At 40.9% G+C, this 16,695-nt stretch overlaps 1 long non-coding RNA gene across 1 annotated transcript; it reads right to left on the bottom strand.

Moving 5' to 3' along the window:
* Positions 1–11,630: 11,630 nt before the first annotated feature.
* LOC121031834 (uncharacterized) lies at positions 11,631–16,493 on the bottom strand. The gene is made up of 2 exons (XR_005790919.1): positions 16,215–16,493; positions 11,631–14,996 (listed from the first exon to the last, which is right to left on the bottom strand). It is a non-coding gene; the product is annotated as an uncharacterized LOC121031834 (long non-coding RNA).
* Positions 16,494–16,695: the final 202 nt, after the last annotated feature.

Raw genomic sequence — 16,695 nt, 5'->3', positions numbered from 1 at the left:
TTCTTTCTTTCTTTCTTTCTTTCTTTCTTTCTTTCTTTCTTTCTTTCTTTCTTTCTTTCTCTTTTTTTAAACATTCCTGAGTGGGTTTCTGATCCTTGAGTCCAAAAATTCATTTAAAACTCATCCAGTTGTTTCAAAATCCTGGTGAACAAATTTAGTTAAAAGAAATGATTTATGAGTAGCATGCCAGAGGTCACTTCATTAACATGTTCAATTAGGAAACCCACTTGGAAGATGGAATTGAAAGTAGAAGGGTGAAAAGACACTTTGAGCAATGAGAAAACAGATCATGCACTGAGAGAAGTACTTGCGTCACAGACAACGAGTAAAGTGCTAGTAGCTGAGACATGTTTTTAAAAGCAGCAAATCAGCAAGGGAACCACACTCCAAAACAAAAATGGGCACAAGATTACACTTTATAAGAGAGAAATGACCGATGAGCATGAAAAGATGCTCAGCATCAGGGTGCCTGCGTGGCTGGGTCAGTTAAGCTTCTGACTCTTGATTTAGGCTCAGGCCTTGGTCTCACGGTCTTGGGATCAAGCCCCGAGTCAGGCTCTGCACTGGGCATGGAGCCTGCTCAAGATTCTTTCCCTTCCCTTCTCTCCTCCCTTACATGCATGTGCACATGCTCTCTTTCTCTCAAAAAAACACACTAAAATTAAAAAATATTTTCAGAGAGATACTCAGCCTCACTAATAATCAGGGAAATGCAGCTAAAAACAACAAAGACTATTTCACTCCTATCACTTCGGCAACAATTTAAATGACTGACAATACCAAGGGTTGGTGAAGATGTGTAGACATAGGGATACACATGGCTGGTCATAGTATAAACAAAAACAAACATTTTGGGGGCACCTGGGTGGCTCAGTCAGTTAAGTGTCCGACTTCAGCTCAGGTCATGATCTCACACTCTGTGAGTTTGAGCCCCATGTCGGGCTCTGTGCTGACAGCTCAGAGCCTGGAGCCTGCTTCAGATTCTGTCTCCCTCTTTCTCTGCCCCTCCCCTGCTCATGCTCTGTCTCTCTCTGTCTCAAAAATAAATAAAAACATTAAAGAAATTAAAAAAAAAATTTGGAGACAAAATCTAATGAAGTGGAAGACATACATACACTAAAGCCTAGTAATTATATTCCTAAGTATATAATTCAGGGAAACTCTAACATAATAGTTCAAGCTGATAGCTTACAAGAGTATATTTATAATTGCAAAAAATGGGTTACAATCAACATGCCTATCAAATAATGAAAAGGTAAATAAATTTGGTATAATCCTATAATGGGATATTACGCAGAAGTTAAAATAAATGAGCTTTTCAGAAACAGATCAACAAACACAAAGAACAAATTTATGGTTGCCAGAGGGAACGGGGTAGGGTAAGAAGCAAAATGGATGAAGGGGAGTGGGGAGCACAGAGTTCCAGTCACGGGATGAATAAGTCGTGAGAATAAAAAACACAGCATAGGGAATATAGTCAATGATAGTGTAATAGTGTTGTATGGTGACAGACGGTAGCCACACGTGTGTAGAGCATAGCATAACATGTAGAGATATAGATGGGGGCACCTGGGTGGCTCACACTGTTATCTGTCTGACGTCAGCTCATGTCATGATCTCACAGTGAGTCTGAGCCCCATATTAGACTCTCTTCTGTCAGCACAGAGCACACTTGGGATCCTCTGTCCTTCTCTGTCTCTGCCCCTGTTAATATTTTTTTTATTAAAAAATAAAAGAGCCTCTCCCCCCAAAAAAGAATAAAAAATAAAATAAACATTAAAAAAACACATAGAGATAATAGAGATGTTGAGTCACTATGTTATACATCGAATATAACATTGTGTGTCAACTAGACTCAAATAAAAAATTTTAAGTAATAAGTGAAAACAAAATGAATGAGCTTTTTCAGCCACATGTACCAACAATAATTTATAAATGTCTAGTCATATGTATTTATAATATTATTTCATTTATCTAGTGCTATAAAATGTGCAAAGAACTATATTATTTATGGATACATATGCATGTAGTTAATATATAAAGTCATGGACCAGAATGTATTTAGGGTTGATGTATCTGATATCAGGAGAGTGGAAACATCTGATGAAGGAAGCTAGGAAATCTGAATAAGAAAGTGTTCACAGGGCATAGGGGATTTCCATGATGTTTTGTTTATTTTAAAAAAGAGGAAAAAATGTTCTGTGGATAGAGTAGGGAAATTACCAGATGAGCCTGGAACACCTTGTGATAACAGAAAGTAAGGAAGTACTCAAAAAAGATGGGGCATCTAGAAAGGATGTAGAAGTCATCTGGAAGGAGCTACCGATGGCCAAATCTAGGATACTTTGAGTGGCAAAATAATGACAGTAGTGAGACATAGCTTATAGAATAAAGCAAATTCCATGAGTCCATATTGATGTAACTAACTAACTAAATGGGAGAGAAAGCATGATGGAAATAGAAAAATCACCATTTGACAAACACCAAAGTAATAATTGTTGCATGCAGGAATCACCAATGGATGCCTAAATTGGGGCTTAAATTAGTAGGTAAAAGATATGATGAAAAAGAGGACATGTTTGGAGTCTCGATGTATTCTGCACAAGATATTTATTAATATTACTAATTACAAAGAGGAAAAGAGTAACTTCACAGGGGAGAAACCCGGAAAACATCTCCTTAGCCAAGCGATCAAAGTGAACATAACCATTAGTGGAACATATCAACATTGAAAACCTGATATGACGCACTGAAAAGGACACAAAGTCACTTCTGGGTAGTCTTGCTAAAATGTATAACATGAATTTAAACATAAGAAAACAGCAGACAAATCGAAATTGAGCCAGTCCACAAAACAAATGACCAGTACTTTTCAAAAGCATAGGATCATAAAAGAAAAAAGAAGACTGAGGAACAACCCTAGATGCAACGTAGGATCTTGAACCAGAAAAAGGACTTCAGTGGGGAAAAACTGGTGACATCTGACTGAGGTCTGTGCACTAGTTAAGGGTATGGTATCAATGTTAATTTCCTGCCTTTGATCTTTGTACTATGGTTATGTAAAGTGTTAACACATTTGAGGAATCTAAGTGAAGGGTTTATATAGTCTCTGTCTTGTTTTTTGCAATATTTTAAGCCTATAATTATTTCAAAATAAAATGTTTTACAAAAGCTGAAGCAAATATGACAAAAGTTTTAATGGTAAGGAAGTATCTATTATCTATACTCTGTGTATTTAAAATATTTTATGGTAAGAAAAAAATGAAGGATGGGTGAACTTAAAATCTGACTATAAAGAATTAGAGAGTCTAAAGAGATGCTGTAATCACAGAGCAAGTTTTAAACAATGAGCCACTGTGGTGAGGGGTTTGTATCTGCCTGGAGCCTTGATAGAAAATTAGAAATTCAAACACTAATGTATTTGGTAGCCCTGGTCTTCTAACTCTCTTGTAAGCAAAATGCATGATGTTGATTTCCTGTCCCCCTGCTGGTTTTCTCTCCTGGCTCATGTTAATTTCACTGGGCCTGCTACGACTCTAATATTTTTCCTGATTTGCTTTCCATCTAATTCCTCGCCAGCCTAGAGGTCTATGGGTTAGCTTATTTTGCAGCTTTAGAAGTAATTGTCAAGTTGTAGGAAAAAAAAAAAAACATCTGAACAAAAATAGGAAAATCAAGCGTACAGACTATTTGTGAGGAGATGATGAGCTGAACTTTGAAACACTGAACTTAAATGGCTTCATCATGACCTTCAAGTGGAGAAGTTTTGCCAGCAGCTGGAAATGCAGGACTGGAATGTGGGACTGCTATTAGCAAATGACCTGGGTATTTGGGGATTATCTATAATAAGACGTGTGACCTGATAAGGTTTGTGGACTTAGAACCTTGGAGAATACCTACATTTAAAGAGCGGGGAAAAGAGCCTTTATTGGGAAGGTGGAAATGGAAACAGAATTATGCTTTATTACCAGTACTGTTAAATGATGTAAGGAGTTCAAGAAAGATGAGAACTAAGTAAAAACCAGCAAACGTGGTTATTAGGTGTGTGGCCTTCAAGGCATCGGATTCAGCAGGACAGTTAGGGAGGGATAGGACTGCAAAAAGCTAAGGCCAAAGTGAGTGGGAATGAAGAAAAGGAATGGATATGTGGAGGTGAGGAGGAGGAAGGTGGGGTGAGCATCAGCCTTGATGGAAAGCTGCACTAAGGGAAAGACTGTAGGGGTGCCTGGGTGGCTCAGGCGGTTAAGCAGTTAAGCGTCAGACTTCAGCTCAGGTCATGATCTCACAGCTTTTGAGTTCCAGCCCCACGTCAGGCTCTGTGCTGACAGCTCAGAGCCTGGAGCCAGCTTCTGATTCTGTCTTCCTATCTCTCTGCTCCTCCCCTGTTCACTCTCTCTCTCTCTCTCTCTCAAAAAATTAATAAACATTTTAAAAAAAAATTTTTAAAGGGAAGGACTGTAGAAAAAGAAACATGGGCACACTTGTAGGAGAGAAGGAGCCAATGGAGAAGGAGGGAAAAGTACACGCTAGCAGGATGGAGGAAAGCCAGGGAGGAGCTGAGAGACAATGCAGGCCATAGATGGAGAGGTGCACCAGGAGGAAGAACTGAACCTACCATCTTCAGTGTAGCAGTGAGAGAAAGATGGAAAGTGAGGATCTGGGAGACAGAGAAGAGAGACACGGAGGAAGCCTTCACCTAGAGTCTCTGGGAGGTCAGAATCAAAGTCATTTGCTGAAGAAAGTACAGGGGACAAGTTGAAAAAAAGAGAGGTTGAGGGGGAAATTGCGATTTTAAATAGAAGTGAAATCGACTGCTACTCCATTTTCTCAATTGATTCTCAAGCAGCCCTGGAGTAAAAAGGATCGATTTACATAGCATTTAATAAGGTTGCTTGTGCATTTGTTTGGTAACTTCATTCCAATAACTGTGTGACATGACTGGGATGGATCTCCCTAATTACGTTTTGTAAATGAAGAAATCAAGGTGCTGCAGTTAAAGGCCTTCCAAGGTTGTACATCAAATCAAGGTAGAACTCTGTTCTTTTCACCTCGTTTTGTTCACACTACACGCTTTGGAAGATTGTGCTACTTTACACAAATTACATGCAGCCAAGCAATTTTTTTAAAGCTCTCGAGAAACGCTGCCAACGTGCGCACTGTCAACAGAATCATGCCTAATAATCTTCTTAGTTGAACAAGATTCTTCACTAAATTTGTTTCATGGTTAGATGGGGGTCGGTAGCAGATGGTAGGTATCGAAAGCAGCTCCTTACAGCTAAAAGCTGTTGGCAAGAGCATTAGAATGTACAATGATGGACGACATAATATTCAATTTGGGGAAGGTAGTTGAGCCTAACAGGGTGACCCCGGGGTCAAACTCAGGCTTAGTCCTATTCATCATTTCTTGTGATTCTTTCAGCATGCATAACCAAATGTTAACAGAATCTGAAGACAATCTTAACTGATTGGTGAGAGAAATATACTAACAAGGCAGGGGAAAGAAAGTAAGAGGAGGTTGATGTAGTTTAAGGTTTAAAGAAAAGAAGCGAGGGTAAGGAATTGCATCAGGTTTAAAGTGAAAACATTTTTTAGGAGGCACCTGGCTTGGTCGGTAGAGTGTGCGACTCTTGATCTCAGGGTTGTAGTTCAAGCCCCGTGATGGGTGTAGAGATTACTTTAAAATGTTAACTGAAGAAATGCATAAAACGTGAAAACATTTTTCACCCAAAAAAGAAATGCAATTGTATAATGTACAGAATTGTTGAATCCCTATGCTGTGCACTTGAAACTAATATGACATGGTATGTCAATTAAACTTCAGTTAAAAAGAAAAAAAAATTAGCCAACTTTTCCCCAGAAAAGAAAGTAGTAGGGAAGAATCCCTAAACTCTTTTTTTTTTTAATTTTTTTTAACGTTTATTTATTTTTGAGACAGAGAGAGACAGAGCATGAACAGGGGAGGGTCAGAGAGAGAGGGAGACACAGAATCTGAAACAGGCTCCAGGCTCTGAGCAGTCAGCACAGAGCCTGACGCAGGGCTTGAACTCACGGACCACGAGATCGTGACCTGAGCCAAAGTGGGACGCCCAACCGACTGAGCCACCCAGGTGCCCCAGAAACCCTAAACTCTTGGAAGAGGACCAAGAAGAACATAGAAGATGATCAGAAGAGAGGTAACAAGTGTTCATGCAGACAAGACAACAAACTGTCAACCAAAAGGCTCAACTGAGTCTGGAGTTAAAACTGCAACTGACATGTTATCATTTGCTTTACAAAAAAGTGGGAAAAAGCATGAATTTATGTGTTTTTGCATGTATACAATATGGACATACACACAGAATATCGCTGAAAGGATAGAGAAGAAAATAATAACCCTGATTACCTGCTGTGAAAGAAACGGATGGCCCGCAAGCTAAATGCAGCCTACAGATTGTTGTATGTGGCCACATATTATTGAAACTTTGAATATCTTTAGGCGAAGTGTAAGTGCTCCGGTTCGGCATAATGCTTGTCAGTCTCTAATTAGCCTTATATCCAGCTGATTTCACACATTTATCTGCCTGGCCCTTGGGGGGAATTTAGTTGGCAGCTTCACACATGCCCACACTCACAGACACAGCCATATATGGAAACAGATAAACATAGAAACGGCCTTTACAGATACATATGGATATATTTCGAAGGGTTAGCAAGAATGATCTCTGAGTAGCTAGATTATGGGTGACTTCTATTTCTCACATGTCTAAATGTCCTGCTCTAAACAGATAGCATATTTATACGATAAATAATAAAAGATGGTTGATCTTAAGTTCATGTTTAAATTAACATGAGTTAGCAGTCTCTAACCAATCACAATCATGGCCCTTCCAGGGAGGTATGGGACAATGAACCTGATAGATTTGGCTTTCTGTTAGCCCTTTGCTACCCCTGTGCCTATGCCTTTGCACCTGTCTTCAACACCAGCCAGGGCAGGTGAATGTATACTATGGATAGATCATGCACATTAACAGACAAAGCACACCAGCGGGCCTGGTGTTCACCTCACAATAAAGGAAATATTTTAAGAGAAATTTTTTAAATTTTCATTTTCTTTAATTCTTTTCATGTTTATTTTCATTTTCTTTAATTCTTTTCATGTTCATTTATTTATTTTGAGAGGACGAGAGAGCATGAGTAGAGGAGGAACAGAGAGAGGGAGAGAGAGAGAATCCCAAGCAGGCTCTGTGCTCTCAGGGCAGAGCCCGACACAGGGTTCGAACCCACAAACCACGAGATCATGACCTGAACCAAAATCAAGAGTCAGATACTTAACTGACTGAGCCACCTAGGAGCCCCTTAATTTTCATTTTCATAGGTAATATTCTAATAGGTCATTTTTAAATTATTTAATAATAGCCCATTCCCACAATCATCCAGTTCCCTGACACAGAGGCAACCAAACTTATCAGGTTTTATACATATTATTTCAGACGTAGCCTATGCATTAAAGTAATTATAAATATATAATCTTTGAGAAAATGTTGCCCATGACAAGTCCATTGTTTTTATCTGAGTATTATAAAAATATATTCAAAATGTATTTTTTTACATAATGTGAACAGAAGCCACTTTCAATTTATTGTGGAAAAACATGATGCTTGCCACAACAGGTATGTGTCTATTTCATTATCATGGTGGCCACAGGCACCAGTGGTTTTCTCACTCTTCCTGGTGCAAGAGAAGCAACGGGACAAGCAGCTTAACCAAATATTTCAACCAAGCAAACCAACTGCCTTAGTGCTTTTAATGAGATTTCTCTAATCTGATCATTATTACCCCATTCCTTTTCCGTTGCTGACAAAAAGCCTATAGAGAACACCTAGTTTCAAAAGTGAAATGGGCTTGATTGTGAAAATATGCAACCTTATGGTTTTAGTGACAATTTATCTTTGTCAGAGGTAAGCGAATTCGAATCCAATCCATCATATTTCTACCTCCACATCTCCTACTAAACAATCCTGAGAAGACATGGTTGTGCCTGCTTCTCCTAAGTCATTTATCATTTTTAAAAGGGGAGAGAGAGAGAGAGAGAGAGAGGTTTTCTGCATAATTAAGAATCAAGAGCTCCCCCTGAGGATGCCAGGATTCTAACTGTGGCAGGTGTCTCTGCCGAGGGAGTGGGAAAAGGGGCTGGGATGTGTGTGGACGATGGCCCAAGTGAGATAAACATCCTTTCTTTAATAATCCATGCAAAGACCACGTTCAGAGGATTAGGGGAGAGGCATTCCACTTTATCATCAGGATGTTACCGCATGACTGGTGACCTCTGCGACCTGGTCCCGACTCTGGGGAACGAAAGTGTCTAGGAAGCAGGGGCCAGCTCTCTTCTCTCTCCTGCCTCTTCCCTGCTGCAGTCTGTGGTGTGATGGAGGCCCGCTGAAAGGTGAGCCTGTCGCACAAGTCTCTCCAACAGCCTGCCAGAATGTTGAGATGTGACAGGAAAGGTCATGACGCCCAAACAGAAGTCTCCCTTGGGATTTTCAGCTGTCACTATGCAGGGTAGCAAGGCTGTCTTCTACTTATTCCAGAACTTGGAATGTTGACTTTCCTGACTCCTCTTCTGACCAACCCTCCCTCCCCAGCTCCAAATTGGGAAGGCATGCTACCAGCGACTTAGAATGTTTGAGTTCAACTGCGCTAAGAACCAGACCTGAAAGGTCAGGCAGTAGGGGGTCAGTCCAACTGCTGAGGATTCCCACAGTCCTCCCTGTTTCATTTTGCTTTGTCTCTGGGCTGGCTGGCTCACTCCTCATAAGCCCATAGGTGGCCCGAAAGTACACCAGCCCTACCTTAGGAACAAATCCTTTGCTCTCCTGAAGCCATCTGACCTCATCACCCCAACACCTCTTTAACAAGATGCTCTCTCTCCTGCATTGTTCTCCCTCTCAAAGCTTCTTTCTTTAGCGAATCTAAAAACAGACGTCAGGAAGAGATTAAAGTTAAGCATATCTACCTCAGGATTCTGCCAATCACTTCCACTCACCCACCCCCACTCCTATTTCACTCTGTGTCCTCAGTGCTTACAGCCAACAGACCCTAACAGCACAGCACAGTTTAATGGTAGGACGTGAATACTGTCTCCCCTTACCAGGGGACTCAGGAAAAGCACTATTGCTTCAATGGCTACATGACATCTGCCCCCTTTTCCCTGCTGAGAGAAACACATGCACAAAAATGTGCATTTCTATTTGTTGTAAAAATGTTTACAAAGTAATCACCTTAGTTTTACTTTTTTAACCAATCAAGGGAATGTATGCCATCTAAAGTATAATGTATCAAGACAGCCTCACTTTGGGTGAACATGTATGCTTTTCCCTCACTGAATGTGGGCAAGTCACATAGATTCATAGCGCCATGGACTTACTTTACATAGGACAGGAGTTGCTTTCAAAGGACCCTTACTCTTAGATTTGGGGTGCCTAACTGAAAGCAAAGCCTAAGCATGATAAGGGAGAGGGAGAGTACCTAAGTAACTCCCAGGATGGCCTTGCACCCAAGGGATATAGGGCTGGATAAATACTGGAGACCTGGCACTCAGTTTTTGCCTTGGGCCACTTGCAAAATCTTGTCATACAAATCTTCCTTGTCTGATGATGGAGTTACATCCCAAAAAACCTATCGTAAGTTGAAAACATAAATTGAAAATTCACTTAATATATGCAATCAACTGATCATCATAGCTTAGCTTAGCCTACCTTAAACATGCTCAGAATCAACAGTTCTGAACCAACAGCTAACGCAAAGCCCATTCTACAATCAAGGTAATGTATTGAATGTTGTCCTGAAAGTGAAAAACAGTACAGCTGTATGGGTACAAAATGCTTGTTAGTGTACGGGTCGTTGACCCTTGTGACCCCGTGCTGACTGGGAGCTACAGCTGGCTGTGACCACCCGGAATCACAAGAGAGTATGGTGCCACATATCTCTAGACCAGGAAAAGATCCAAATTCAAAATTCGAAGTATAGTTTCTAGTGAATGCGCAATCACTTCTGCACCGTCATGAAGTCAAAAAATCTTAAGTCAGATTGTAAGCTGGAAACCATTGGTACCGGGATAAAGAACATTATCATAAGAAAAACAAGAGAAGCTTGACGGTTTTAAGACTAGTGCTTGGAGATAATCTGAAATTAGTATGAAGTGCCCTGTCTAATGAGAGTACCAACATTTCTAAAAAGATTTCTGGGTGAAGGCCTGTAAGGGCAGACATGGCCTGAGTAGCAGCCAGATCTCCGATGCCAACATCAGTTATTCATCCAAAAAAAAAAATGACTGTGGGGTGCCGGGGTGGCTCAGACGGTTAAGCATCCGACTTCTGCTCGGGCCGTGATCTCGCAGTTCGTGAGTTCGAGCCCCACATGGGGCTCTGTGCTGACAGCTCAGAGCCTGGAGCCTGCTTCAGATTCTCTGCCTCTTCCCAACACGCTCTCTCGCTCTCTCTCTCAAAAATAAATAAACATTAAAAACAAAACAAAACAAAAAAGATGGCTGAATTCCACTTCTGGCAGCCTCACCGTGCCCTTGACTTTTTCTCTGGCCTCTCACTGCCTGCCCACCCCAAAGGGAAGACACTTCCCTAGCCTCTTAGATCTGGGTCCACTATACATTCCTGGACCACACAAGCCGTTTGCAGCAGCCCAGGCTGCCTTGACGCCTCTGCCGTCCCCTGTCATCTGACCCTTTTGGCAGCTGGTGGGTTCAAGCAGCACCCTGTCTTCAAAGATATGTCTCCCCTGAGTAATGGGTGCTGTGCAACCCTAGCACACCTCTGCACACAATTCTTTGGAATCTCACCCAAACCTAATACAGAGAAATAAAACAAAATGGAAGTAAATATAATATTGGGTCCATAACAACTTGTGATAGATATGAAGTTTCTATCATTAAGGACTAAAATGGCGAGGAAGTCAGCAGAATAGAAGAGAAGGCATTATAAAGCGTGATTTAAATTGACGTCCATTTGGAAGCAAAACAGTCTATCGGTGTCAAAATGGGTGGTGCATACAAATTTTGTGGGTAATTATCAGCAACAGATGTTGTTTATTATTATTCTGAGGACTTATTTTTGGTGACAGCTTCGTTCTTCTAGAAAAGAATCCTGCTCACCATTAAACTACTTTCAGCTGGTCAGAGACACCAGCAACCTAGAGAAGGACTTGCAGTTGAGAGATGAATGGGTCCGGGAGAGGAATCAAAATGTGAGGTTGAGTTTTACTCTAATGACTTTCTAGGCACTAAACAACCCATTACAACACTCCTCTTTCATTGTAATTTTTTTTTTTTTTTTTTTTTTTTGCCATGGTGTCTTTGGCTGGGAAACATCTGAAGACATTTTTCTTGATAAGTACTAGATGAAAGTTTCAAGTTTCAATGGACTTTTTGCTATCATCTGAAGGTTTCCGTTGAATGCATAAGACAGCCAACATTCAAAGCTAGTTTTGAGGATTTCATCACCAAACGTTACTCCCACCCCCCCCCCCACACCTTCACTTTATGAGCCGAGCGGTATACTTAAATCACATGTACCTGAATAAGGTAAATGTTGAGTTTAAAGAATTAAGAGGAGGAGATATAAGTCATTTTTCTTTTGCAATTGGGAAGTATATATTAATTAATTTTATTTTAAAAATTAAATCATATGATTGAAAACAAAAAAATAAGCATTTCAGTCTCATATCTGTGAAATAGTTGCTGGATGCTCTGAAGGCAGGAAGCAGCTTGGACGTCATATTATTTGATCATTTTCTAAGTAAACAGCAACATATGTCCCAAACCTAAAAGTCTAACATAAATGTACTTTGTCAGCTAGACACTGAAACTTGAGACTAATGAACAGAAGGTAGAAAATTATTTAATGGCACAATATGGTTGTAACCCTGAGAAAATACCAAAGAGCTTAAGAAGTCCCTTCAGACAGTGGCCAGACAAAACAAGAGCTTCTCTGACCCAACAAACAATCTGTCCCCAAACTAAGGGCTGACAGGCCCTTCCAGGTCACCACCCTGCCTGAAGACAGAGCAAACATCATTCCAGAGAGACAAGAATCACCCATTTGTCCGAAGAGCTCCTCCACTTTCTCCCAAAAGCCATCAAGATGCCTGCAGCCTCCACGGCCACTACCTCCTACTTTTCATCCAGCCTGATTCCGTCTTTGCTGTGATTCAAGTCTGTTCCCTCCTGGTTTATCCTTAGTGAAGACAAAGAACAGTCAGTCTGTCGCCATCTTCTCACACTGATAATCTATCATATACTTAAGATGATTTGCTGTTGAATTGTGGACTTTTTCTCAATGAATTATTCCCAGTCCTTTAGCCTCTCCTCTCGGACCTAACTGTTTTTAGCTCTTCAATCGTACCTATGGCTCCCCTTCGAACAGACTTCATGCTGTCCCCTCCCAACTCGGAGTGCAGGCCTGGACACTGTATTCCACTGGTGTGGTGACAGTGCCGATTAGAATAAGGTTGTTTCACAACACACCAAGCAGAAACACAGAGAGGAACAAACACTAGAGACAGAAAGGCCTAACAGGCTTCCAGTCTTTGCTTCTAGGCTAGTCCCAAGATCCCAAGGCACCTTGTCTCCTAATAATAGCTACTTCTGCTTAGGTTGACTTCACTATTTTCTGACACTTGCAAACTTTTTCTCACAAGTACAACATCTGTGTTTAACAGCTGCTTCCAAATACCGCTGCTTTAAGACTGACAAGGCCCAGGTACAGGGCAAGGCAGAAAGAAGTTCTTAACAGCAAAATGCTAAAGCATTTGACCATTTGACCCTTTCTGGAGACTCTATCCCAGATATTGCCTCTTCCGTCTTTGACCCACCACCACTTAAGCTTCACGACTCCTGAGGATTTGATACTTCTAGCTAGCTCTACCTAGGTGACTGGTCCATTATCTTGGATGATAACACCCAACTCAACATTCCCAACTGCACAGCCATGGCCCCTTTCCCAGCCTTTGCTAGGGTTACAACCACCTGTTCGATGCCAACATTTCACAGAAGCTGAGAAAAATATAAAGTACATCTCACTGTCTGGGCCTAAAACATCCTACCTACTTGCCTTCTGCTGATTGATCCACAACTTATCCCAAAGTCACTGGATTCCTTACCAATATCTAAATCATCAAGGAATTTGCTATGCCAATAGTTTTAGCAGTGTAACCTTCAACAAAGTGCTTTCTGATTCTCTAGTTCTGTTTCCTCATCTGTTTTCAGACTTTTTTTGTTTCTCTCAGCATTGGCACCTATGGACACATAGCCCAGTGGCCAATAGCCTTGACTGTCAAATCACAAGACTCCCCTTAGTCCCTGATCTCAATTCCCCTTTAAAAAGCTACTTATTTTAACTCCATGAGTATTAATAGACAGAATAGCTTCCAGGCAACGTACCTCCAAAAGACTGTCCCCTGGAAACATGTGGCATCTTTCTCAGTCTTTGAATTTTCCCTTACCAAAAAAATAAAAAGGATCCTTCTGAATATGCAGAATTCTACTTAACATGTGAAACCTACTCCAACTCTGGCTCTTTTACCTAAAAAACCATTTTTAGCATTTTGAAACATTTTTATTTCCATACCATGTAACAGTTATATCTGCAATTATTTCCCTTCCTCCCTTCCTTTCTTTCTTTTATTTCCCTCAAGTTTATATCTCTGCATTAATCCCCCCGGAATTCTTCTGTTTTTATCTTCAGTTACTTCCCCAGCTTATCTAGCCTAAGGCTACCCTTACCTTTCCAAATTCCCATTCTGGGATCCTCTAAGAACTTAACCAGGTTTTATTTTCATTTAATTTCCCATCAATGATTAACACTGCTCCTGAGCAGTGAACTTCTATTTAAATAATCAGCCATATCAGGGGAGAGGTAACATGGCTTACTTGGACAATTTTGTTGTACACATTTTGTGTCCTATTTCTAGACTCCCCTCTGTAGTCTACCCACAGTTGCTGAGACACTACACCCAATCCATTATCCAGAAAATGGAAATAGTTAATTCTGAGTGATTTATTGCAGCCCCATCTCTTTCATAATGTCATAAAAATTTATAACACTTAAAAGCCAATGATCCCTGAGGTCATTTATCCTCTAGAAAGAACAAGTTTGGTCTTGTGGAGCAGAATCTATTTCAGGTGCAGTTCTCATATTATAAGACATGTCCCTCAGTGCACAACATCAGGGCAGCCTGTAAGCGCCCAGCATCCATTTGGTGCCCTGATGGTGCAAAGCCCATTAGATGGAGGCAGGTGGGCTCTTACCATTCAGAGGTAAGGACCAGCATTTCAGCAACTCACTTCAGCCTCAATGTCAGATGTGGTTTCACAGAGAGATAATGATCCCCTTCAAACAATAGGAAATCACTGAGGAAAGTTATTATGTCACTGTTAAAAAATGTACTTGATTATCCCACCCTAGCTGCTACCTAATCTGAGTTTTATTTCTAGAGGCTCCTGAGTGGGAAGACTTAAGCGCTTGCACATTCCTGGCTCATGAAGTAATTGCATTCAATGTACACCAGATATTGGTAGCCGAATGTGAGCAACTGGTGAATAAGGGGGTGAGGTAACTGAGGAATGAGGTAGCAGTCAAAGAAGGCACAAATCTACACCCAGTGCGACAGAGCTCTGACCCCCTAACGCCAGTTGGAGAAAAAGGAAGGATCCAACAAATGAGGTCTGCTGACAGAACACCAGCTGGCCTGACATGACTTCTCCAGCACCATCTGCCTCCAAACAGGCTCTCACCTGGGCTCCAGGCTGCTTCCTGGGGGAGCCCCAGGCTATGAGCAATACTGATAGCCACCCCTCCAGAGGGCCTCCTTTGGGAGCGACCAGTTGTCCAGGTATTAGATTCAGTCTCTCACCCTCAGGCAAGCGTGAAACTAACCTTCTCTGATGACCTTCTTTGAAGCCTTCTGCTCCCTGTCTGCTCCTGTAAGTAAGCAGTTCTCTTAAATTCCTGATGAAAAGGAACACAGACATATTTCATATCACTGAAAGTTGGGCTTTCCACATTGCCCCCACAAAATACTATGTAGCCTTTTGAAATGATGATGCAGTTATACTTACTGACCAAAAAAGAGTTCACGCTAGATCGTTAAACTGAAAGTGTAGTGAACATTGATCTGACAGTATTTTTTTTTAAATCAATGTTTATGTGAATATTTTTTGAGGCATAAAAAATATTAACCGTGGTCATCTCTGGAGAGTGGAATTATAGGTTATTTTTTTCATTTTGCCCACCCATGTTTTCTAATTCTTTGATGAATGTCATTTTGCCCACCCATGTTTTCTAATTCTTTGATGAATGGGTACCGTATGTATAATTTTTTAAATAAGTTAAGAGAAAGAAATCCAGGCTCTAAATATGTGGAACAATTTTTTCCCCTTTTTTTTACATTAGGGACTTTTGAGACAGCAGTTGTTGAACAGGGACACTACAGTTCCCTAACTCTGGGAGAAATCTCCATTGGCCGCAAGAGTTCCCTAAGAGTACTGTGCCCCACAAAAGAACAGTGGAGCCTTATAAAGAAAATTGAGGCCTTGGAGAACCACTGATTAAACACAGCAGAATTGCAGGAGGCTTGAAGGGAGAAGTCCAAGTAACATGACTTTAAAAATTCGTTTAAAGGAAATAAAAGTACCCTTTAAATAAAATATATTGATTTTGAAACCTTGACTATGACCTTTTCTTGATGATCAAAAGCAGAATTTTATTCATAACCACCATAATTTTCGTTTTTTATTTTTACCACCACTACATAATATAAAACATCTGCTGCCCTTGGACTATCCTCCAATTTGCCCACTACCCTCCATGTATCCAGGCCCACGCCTCAACCACGATGCTGTTTTTAACTGTATTCTTTCTGTGCTTCCTATCATCTATACAACTTGTTTGGTTTCAATAATATAAAACCTTTATGTGATTATTTAAAATTTAATGTGTATATGGCTTCATCTCCTAAGAAGATTTAAGTTTACTACCAAGAGATCTTGCGAGCTGTCCCCAAATACATTTTTTCCTTCTTCCAGAGTAATGGACTTCCAATTTTACCTGGGGCACATAGCCAGCCATAACAAAGTCCACATTTTCTAGCCTCCTTGCTGTTAGAAGTCACAATGTGATTAAGTTCTGGCCAGTGTGAGATAAATAAAAGAGCTGTGTGCAACTTACAGGAAGTGCCTTTCAAGAAAGGAAGCGTGCTCTTCTTTTCTCCTTTTTCTTGGAAATGTTGATGTGATGGCTGGAGCTCAAGCAGTCAGCTGGGACCCTGAAGTGAAAGTCAGATGCCAGAGAATACAGAGCAGTAAGACGTGGATACACTGGGCCCTGATGATATTATGAGCCTTCCCTAACTGCCTGGGTTGTTTTCCTCTAGATTAATTTCATGTAAGAAATAGATTTCCGTCCAGCTTAAGTCTTTGTTACTTAAAAAAAAAATTTTTTTTAAGCTTATTTATTTATCCTGAGAGAGACAGAGACAGCACGAGTGGGAGAGGGGCAGAGAGAAAGGGAGACAGAGAATCCCAAGTAGGCTCTGCACTGCCAGCACAGAGCCCAACATGAGGCTCGAACGCACGAAACAGTGAGATCATGTCCAGAGCTGAAACCAAGAGTTGGACACTTAACTGACTGAGCCACCCAGGTGCCCCTA

This window comes from Herpailurus yagouaroundi, unplaced genomic scaffold, assembly GCF_014898765.1.
Source record: "Herpailurus yagouaroundi ecotype Mexico unplaced genomic scaffold, PumYag 141, whole genome shotgun sequence".
In the NCBI taxonomy this organism is placed as follows: domain Eukaryota; kingdom Metazoa; phylum Chordata; class Mammalia; order Carnivora; family Felidae; genus Herpailurus; species Herpailurus yagouaroundi.
Note: the sequence above shows the minus strand (reverse complement) of the source record. Positions and strands in the feature narration are given on the sequence as shown.